The sequence below is a fragment of the Durio zibethinus genome, chromosome 26 (assembly GCF_047325235.1).
Source record: "Durio zibethinus cultivar Kanyao isolate XHJ-2024 chromosome 26, ASM4732523v1, whole genome shotgun sequence".
Classification (NCBI taxonomy): domain Eukaryota; kingdom Viridiplantae; phylum Streptophyta; class Magnoliopsida; order Malvales; family Malvaceae; genus Durio; species Durio zibethinus.
This window is the reverse complement of record NC_143187.1, coordinates 10,256,065-10,265,801: the sequence shown is the minus strand read 5'-3', so window position 1 is coordinate 10,265,801 and position 9,737 is coordinate 10,256,065. Positions and strand designations below refer to the sequence as shown.

The following is a 9,737-nucleotide window of genomic DNA, read 5'->3' as shown; positions in this document are numbered from 1 at the left end:
GTCTTAAACATCAGAATCACAACTTGCTAGTATACAAAACAATTAAAAGTTACATTATTTAACCAAACCAAATAGACTATTTGTTTCTGTATCCTTATCGTCGTCACCGACTTTCAACAAATCAATGGTGCGTAGCTCTTTTTTTACCAGTAAGTCTTTTTTTTAGTTTACTGTATTATTTATAATATTTGATAGAGATTTTTTTTTTGTTCCTTAATATTTACATATGTGCTTATATATTTTCATTAACTTTACCATAAGCATAGTCGTCTAAGCATTTTTCATTACATGTATATTGTTTCTATGTAGTACACCTTAAATATTGTGGTTTGCTGAACCTTGTTATCTGATATTATTTTACTGAATGGTATTGTATGATATTGGGGGGCTGAATCATATGGTGAATGGTTTGCTGAATCTTGTTATCTGATATTATATTGTCAGATGGTATTGTATGATATTGGGGGACTGAATCATATGCTTAATGGTTTGTTAAACCTTATTGTCTGATATTATTTTGCTGAATAGTTTTATATGATATAAGGGGGCTGAATTGTATGCTGAATGGTTTTGTATGATATTGGGAGGCTGAATCGTATGCTGAATGATTTATTGAATGGTGTTTCTGAGTGGTTTGCTAAAGGGTGTGTCTGAGCACATTGCTGATTGGTGTGCTGAATGATGTTTCTGTAAGTAATATGGTATTGATTGTATTTAATTACGTACAATGTTAAATTTAGACCGTCATATTGTGTAATTCGTATAATTATAATCAAGATTGTAGGTATTATAAAATTTGAACAACATCATTCCCCTTCTAATAAACATGCACAAGATACACCTGTGGGCCACAAAAAAAAGGAAGGGACTCAAATAAACAAATTAAAGTGAGTGACGTAAAAATTCATGTTGACTTCAATCAAAGTGAGCAGCTTGTGTCTGAAAAAGTTGTCAAGATGGCTACTCATATTGGAGTTGACGTCCGTCATAGGATTTTAATTACATACATCGATTGGTGATGAGTTCCTAATAATCTAAATGATGATATATAGCAGTCGATTGCGGTATATTTATTTAACTATTTCATAAAATTTATTAAAATATCATTTAATTAAAATTCAATGTGTTCATACTAATTATGTTAACTTATTTAGGAACAGTTCAACATCCTAATTGAATGTAAAAATATTGTGTTGCAATTTACTGGGAAAACATTCAGAGACTTTAAAAATATATTGACAACTCAATATATTTTATCACTGGCTGATGAAGATGATGTATTGGTTATTCCACTTGCGGCATATGCAGATGTCATAAGTGTTGAAGATTGGATAAATTTTGTTCAATATCGACTTTCAGAAGATTTTCCAGTACCCAAACCCATCACAAAAAAAAAAATTTATAAGTCTTTATACAATATAGCCTTTGATCTTCATATGTGATTAACATAATTTCTTGATTTTGTAGAAAATCAAAGAACACCAACGGGACATTCGGGTCAAACAATAATATTACCATCGGACAGCGAGAAAGGGATATGCAAATGTGAAGTATGAGCTTGTATGTATTCATACACTTGTTTTATACTCATTAATGAATATTTATGAATATTCATTTCATACATTCTGATTCTTTTATTACAATAATTTAATAGGAATCAACGAGCTCGAGCATAAAAGTTTCCAGATGAGATGTCTAAAAACAAGGACATCTACGAAAATATGAATCTTTTGTAGATAAAGTAACCAAAGAAATGGTAAAAAAGATTGTATGTACAACTACTTTTTAAATATAATGTATGATTGACATTATGGTTGTATGCATGAGTGTATACTAACTTGTATCGATTTATTGTTATAGCCCATCTTATTATTATCTTTTAGGATAATTATACTGCCAAAGTCAAATATGGTGAATTGGCAACCCAATATGGTGAAGATCTCTTGTTTTTAGCATTAGGTGCTAAAGAAATACCTGTTCAGGTTCGTGAGGTTGGTAAATTTATCTTACCATCAAAGTTTTTTAGTAATCAACAAAAAACCCTGTAAATGAAAAATACACAATATGAAGCAATCATTGAGCAACAATAGCAATAAATTAATGATCAGGAGCAACGCCTCAATTACCAACAGCAAAGACTCGCTGTTTTAAAGTCCATGTTGACAGCAATGCAGCATAACATGCCAGTACACCAGTTTGATAGCATCATCCCCATAGGAGAAGCTTCTGTTGCAAGTAAGGAAGCAAACCCATCCTCCGCTACCACCTAAGAAGTATGATATTGTTTATAATTTTAACATTAATTTGTTTATTATATTGATTGATTTAGTTTTAATACTTATATTTCATTAAATATTGTAGCAAGATGTTCAGACTTACAGTATGACCCTTGCTCAGACTTTCATGGATGAGTTATCCAAATATTCGCTAAAGCATTTATCCAGAGGAAACTTCATAACCATTGAGTCTGAGAAAGGGTTATTTGATAAACCATCATTTTTTTTCATTGGTGTAGAAGAGGTTAAAAAATTTTGTGAACTGAATGAATTATCAGCTGTTGATATCGTTGCTTATATGAGGTTAGCTTATAAATACAAATATGCACATTCAATATATAGTAATCTATATTATGGTATAATACTAACTGACAGTGTTAATTGTTATCGTGCAACTTCCTATATAGAGAGCTAAAAGGGAGACAATTGACCAACAGATTTAGATTTATTGACCTCAACTTCATTAGTGAGCAGAGTGGCACAATCACTTATCGTGCTAATCATGCGATCTTATACATGAAAAGACCGACTGATTATTATTTACTGTCGTATAATGCATAGTAAGCTATATTCCAACCTTAATTACTCCAACCTTACCTAAATCTGATTTGATGCGTAATCTAAGTATATCATTGTTATTATTTTGTAGTTCTTCATTAGATACTTATTGTGATTGACATCAAATCTTTAACGCCATACTTACTTAATTCAGTTAATCCAATGGCAATGTCTAACCCCGATATTCAAACTTTTATAAAAAGGTATTACACTTTGTTATATTATATATCTTCTATTTCTTCATAAGTAATTTTATTTATGTATTAAGTAATTTTTTTCTTTTCAATTTAGGGTAATATCTACATTCGATAAGAAGATAAAGAAATCAAAATAAGTGTCATTACCGGTAAATATGAAATATATTCTTTTATGTTGGTTTGTGTAGATAAATATTTCTTAAACTAACTTAATTTAATTTTCAGGTACCTCGTCAACTCAGTAATACTAAATGTGGATATTATGTCTTTCGTTTTAGGTGAGAGATAGTGTTACATGATTTTATGACCACACCATTCAAGATTAATATAAATTTCATAAACTCATTATATCTTCAAAAAAATAAAAAGGTACATTATGTTCTCATTTCTTAACATTTACTTTTGATATATTTTTTTTAGTGAGAAAATAAAGAAAGCTTAACAGAAGAGGAACTAAATGAAGTTCGTAAAGAATGGTGTGATTATGTATTATTATTTATCAATGCTGATAAGCCTTCAGGTTAGACATTATTGGTTGAATGTAAATATATAAGGAACAAATTGTTATAATATTTTTAACATGCCATGTTGAATGAAAACTTTAAGTTTGTACATTGGGGTATTGGTTTAATATTATTGTTATACTTAATATGAATATACTATGTGTACTTAATAAATTATTGAGCACGATTATTTCAGAAAAGTATATTAATATGGCAACATTATCAGTTTTAATTTCGGATGTGTGGTCAATTTATTGAAATACAACAATGTTCATTATGTAAATTCCAAAATGTAATTCTTAGTATCAGATATATAAACCAAATATTTTTTGGGCATAAATATACAACTGACAGCAAACATTTTTTAGGCATAAACCTACAGCTGACATCACATATACAATATCAAATATGTTTTTTTGATGGGATTAGTGAAGGTATTTTTAACAAGAAAATGCCTTCAATCATCCTTAACAAAAAATTTTGAATACATTTTTTACCAAAATTACCTTCAATAATCCCCTTAAAAATTTATTGTGTGGAATATTAAAAGCGTTTTGGGTAAAAAACGCCTTCAATAATCCATCTCGACTTTTTTGTATAGATTATTAAAGGCTTTTTAAATAAACACCTTTAATAATACTAACTAAAAATTAATTGAATGGATTATGAAGGGCATTTTTCTATGGGTAACACCTTGAATAGTCCCTAACAAAATGTTATTGAAGGCATTTTTGGGTATAACCACTTTCAATAATTCGACCATTAAAATTTATTTTCTAAAATATTAAAGGCATTTTGAACCAAAAACACCTTCAAGCATCCGTTTCAACTTTTGTCTATAGATTATTGATGGCATTTTTTACAACAATTACCTTTAATAATCACAACAAAAATTTATTGATTGAATTATAGAAGGCGAGTTCGGTCAAAAACACCTTCAATATTCTTTGTAAAATTTTTTAAAGCAATTGGTGAAGGCGTTTTTGCCAAGAAAATGCCTAGAATAATCAATTACAAATAATCTAGGCAAAAACCCAAAAAAATGCTAAAAGAAGGGATTGAATCTATAACCTTATGATTAACATCTGTACGATCTCAACATTTTGATATGATATTTATTGAAGGTATTTTTTAACAAAAATAACTTCAATAAGCCTGCGAAATTTTTTTGTCCAATTATTAAAGGTGTTTCTTGTAGAAAATGCCTTCAATAATCTCATACAATTTTTTATGAGGTGATTATTGAAGGCATTGTCTGCCAAAAACACGTCTTTAGTATTCACTGAAATTTTTTAGGTAGGATTATTCAAGATGTTTTAGTCAAAAAAATGCCATTGATATCAACTCTTGAGTGGCGTTTATAAAAAATAATGTTGCTATTTGAATATTTAGTGGTGTTTTGATAATAAATACCTTAAGTTTTATAAAAACATGAAAGCAGGCGACGTTTGTAAGTGAAAGGCTGTTACAAAACTACCGCTAATACGTCATTTTCTTATAGTGAAGTATTATCTCCTTTCTAAGCTTACCATATGATTCGGCAAAACCTTGAAACTATATATTTTTATATTGGAAATCATATTATCTTTTTTTTTTTAATTAACCATGTGATCTGCAACACTTAGATATATATCTTTTACATTGAAAATATTTTTTTTGAAGTTTACCTGGTGATTCAATCAATATTAAACACTACCACTAATAAATTAAAATCAGTCCAACTTCGTATATTGGTGACAAATTTTTTTGTAGTGATGAGTGGCTAAAATCGCTTAATCATACTAGTTAATATCATCATGGATGAAATCAATTAAGTCCTATGAAAAAATAAAAATAAAAAATTTAAAACATAAAAATACCATTGAATGCGCAACATGCAACATTTTTTTTTTTTTTTGCATCATTTGGCATGGTTGTACAGAGATCGAAATGCAAATAATGAAGAGATAATTGCAACATATTTTTTAGACAATTTGAAATGGATTATTAGATATTTTTAATTACTATGTACATGTTACTATTTTTTTTTTTTTTTGCTATGAGTTAGGTAAGAAAGACAATCGTGATGTATGTGTTTATATGTGTGTGTGTGTGTGTGTGTGTGTATACCTTAATACCCATTATTGGTTTTTTCATAGTAGCTAAATCAAAACACTTCTCTCAACAATAGGGATGTCAATGGACAAGCTTGAGAGTAAAATAAAGCATTTTTCCTCTTCATTTTTAGATTTTTATATTTTATCTATTCCCATACTCATATCTAATGGGTGTTTTTTTCATCTTAATTACCATGGGTATTTAATGAGTATGGGTAATATCCATATTCATATCTTTTAAAAATATAAAAATAAAAATATATTTTTTTAGCTTTTTTATTCTTAACTTGTATATTTGATTTTTTTATAATATATATTAATATATATTTTAATTAAATATATTAATTTTAATTAATATAAAATAATAATTTATATTATTTAATAAAAATCTATTTACTAATTATATATAAATATATATGTGTAAGGTACGGGGTGAGTGCTATATTATTCGTTCTCATAAAAATTTAAAATTATACACATTCCTATCTCCATACCCACAATGTAATACACATCTTATTCCATTGGATATAAATAAGATTGACATCTCTATTCAACAATCACATGGCACTTTTTTCTTTAAAAAATTTTACTTATGAAAATGAATATGTATTTCTAAGATTTTTTTTTTTTTCGTGACAAAATTTTTCTAGATGTACATTAGCAACCAACAAATGATGAATAGGTTTTTTTTTTTTTTTTTTTTTAGGGGGGGATTGGTGATAATGTAAGCGATGCAACTCATAATTAGAGATGTTTATAAATCGTGTCAAGTTTGTTAAGCATTCAACTTAAAACTAATTGACTATAAATGGAGAGGCTCAACCTGAATATAAATTAGAAAAAATTATATATTTATTAGATGTAGGATAATCCACTTTAACATGCTCTTATCACATGTAGGCGAAGATGAAAAAAGCTTTCCACATGACAGATTTGGAAATGGTAATGGAAGAAAGTCCTGACTCTAATACTATGTTAATCATCCAACTTAAAATTAATTGACTGTAAGTGTAGAGGCTCAACTTGAATATAAGATTACAAAAATTTGATATTTATTAGATATAGACTAACCCACTTTAACAAGCCATCAACCTGAATATTTAATTTCTTATAATCTTATATTCAAGTTAGGCCCATCCACTTACAGCCAATTGATTTTAAGTTAGATGTTTAATATGATATCAGAGTCAAGTTTTTCTTTCATTGCCCTTTTCAAATCTGTCATATGGAAAGCTTTTTTCATTTTCGCCTACACGTGATAGAAACCTGTTAAAATAATGTTATCTCACATCTTATAATCTTATATTTAAGTTGGGCCCCTTCACTAAAAACCAATCGATTTTAAGTGAAAAGGCCCAACTTGAATATAAAACTATAAAAAATTAAATATTTATTAAATGTGGAATAACTCACTTTAACAGAGTTGAATTCGAATCATGTTCATACTTGATATTAATAATTTTATATACTTATTCAAGTCTAATCCAATCTTATATTTGGGATTCCAAAATTTTTTCAAACCAATCCAAATTGAAAAAATAACTCTTAAGCTCACACATTAAGCTTAATTTGTATAATAAAAATTTTAAAAAATAAAATATTAAAAAAAATTCACATTTATATTTATATAATTATAATATTTTAATTATATTTTTTATTCAAATCAAACTTGAACTTTGATTTTTTTTTCAAGGTCCAACATGAAATTTAAATAACTTAAAAATTATACCAAACTCATTTAAAGAGTCTTAATTTTTTTTTTCTAAACTCTCTCAAAGTTTGAATGGACTTTCAAGGCTAACGGGTAATCTGATCTTTAAACAGATTTACTCATAATTAGACTACTTTTTTTTAGAAACTAAACTGATTATTGCTCTTTTCCTCTTATATATAATGTGTGGTTTTAATTTTATATAAATTTAAAAATATTAAGTTAAATTTTTATTTTTATTTTTTTAAAATCTATTATTCAAATTACTTTTATATCTTGAAATTAAAAAGAAGAGAAAGTAGATATATAGTTATAATTAAGGATATTAAAAAATATAAATTTTTTATTTTTTTAAACGATAAATTCACGTTTGTTATATAAAAGTTATCATTAAGCTAGTATATATTTTGCTTGTTATATATTAGTTCACATTTGCCAATTGAATATTAATTTGCCAAATGAATATTGGTTTAGATAGTATGTATGCTAGATAAACTCTTAAGTGATTGTTTGATTCAAGGGAATCTACAAAATTTTTTTTTAAAATCTTGATGGTGAGTATTTGATTCTCACGTTTAGTTTAAGATAATTCAATTACGGGAGAAAGTGATAGATTCTCAACAATACCCAAAGTTTTGGAATCAGTACCTCTCCCTATGGTATTCTAGGATTTCGATGAGAAAAACTACATTATTTTCAAATTTAACCTGAATAAAAAATTATAATATAGCCATTACTCTTTTGAAAAGCATTCTAGAAGTGACTACAACTCAATTGTAAAGTTTTGCTACTAAAATTTTTTTATATATATTACAATTAATGGCATTTGACATAAAAAAAAAAAGTCATAAATAATCCATCATTTAAGGTGTTTAAGTTGAAAAAATACCATAAATGATGATCATTTAGGGTTTTTTTCCCCCAAAAACACCTTAAATGATTATCAAATATAATGTTTTCTTCTTTAAACGCCCCCAAATAATCTTTACGTCAATTATTTAAGAGGTTTTCCCAATTGAAGCGCCTTAAAATCATATCCAAGTCTTTTCCTTCTCTCTTTCTCTCACTTCTTTTTTTCTTTTTTAACTTGCAGCATCTGATGCAGTAAAAGGAAACAATTGTTAACCAATGAGTCTTAACCAGAAGGCTTGCAAATCCAACAAATTCACACCATATTGAGCTTAAATTTTCTTTTTTCCATTTGTATAGTCATCAAGGTGGGGATTTTTTTTTTTTTTTAGTAGCCCCAGATGAGATCCTTGCTGGCATATGATTAAAGCCTAAAGTTTCAGTCTTGGTAAGTTCTGTCCATCTTTCTCCAGATACACCAATGAACTGGATTTTCCATGAAATAAAACAAAGAAGCTTGCTTTCTCCATCAGAGCAGCCATATTACCTCCCTCAATCACCACCATTATTGCCTCCACCACAAAATTTGCAACCTGATAGTCTCAATTTCGATAAGAAGGTTAATCCCAGTATATTACTCATTATTATAATCCTAGCTATCATTTTTTTTTTTGTTTCTGGTTTGCTTCACCTTTTAGTTAGATTTCTTATGAGACATCCCAATAGAAAGCCAGAAGACATAGACAATGTGACTCCTCTTCAAAGGCAGTTTCAACAGCTATTGCAATTCCATGATGCTGGTGTTAACCAATCTTTTATAGACACTCTCCTTGTTCTTCAATACAAAGCCATCATAAGAGTAAAGAACCCATTTGATTGTGCTGTTTGCTTGTGTGAATTTGAGCCGAAGGACAAGCTTAGATTGCTACCAAAATGCAACCATGCCTTTCATAAGGAGTGTATTAACACTTAGGCTTTTGTCTCATTCCACATGCCCTTTGTGTAGAGCTAGCTTATTCCCTGATTTTTCTCCAAAAAAATATTAAAAGAAATTATTTAAGGTATTTTTTGTTGAAAAATATCTTAAATAATTTTTTAAAATGTATATATAAAATAATTATTTAAAGCATTTTCTAATAAAAACATCACAAATAATCTTCTTTAAAAAATATCATAAGATTATTTAAAACGTTTTTTATTAGAAAATATCTTAAATAATTCTCTTACAAAAAATAAAATAAAATTATATTAAAAAGATTATGATAATTATTTAAAAATTAATTTATATGAATTTTTTTCAACCAAAAAAATGAATCTAAATATAAGATGTTTTCAAAATGAAAAAAAAATTCAAATATCATATTTTTTTTAAAATCACACTTTTTTTTAGAATTCAAAATTTCATGAATCTCGTAAAAATTATGCATTCTAAAATCTTTAGACACATAATTTTGTTGAAATGAACTTAGGAGGTAGGAACTGAGAGATTAAAAATAAATTAAAATTTTAAAAATATAAAAGAGTTCACATTTAGAAGACGATGAGCT

The 9,737-nt window shown here is 27.4% G+C and overlaps 1 pseudogene; it reads left to right on the top strand.

The window, feature by feature from the left end:
• Nucleotides 1-1,753: 1,753 nt before the first annotated feature.
• LOC149511334 (RING-H2 finger protein ATL13-like) lies at nt 1,754-9,236 on the top strand (annotated as a pseudogene).
• The last annotated feature ends 501 nt before the right edge of the window (nt 9,237-9,737 follow it).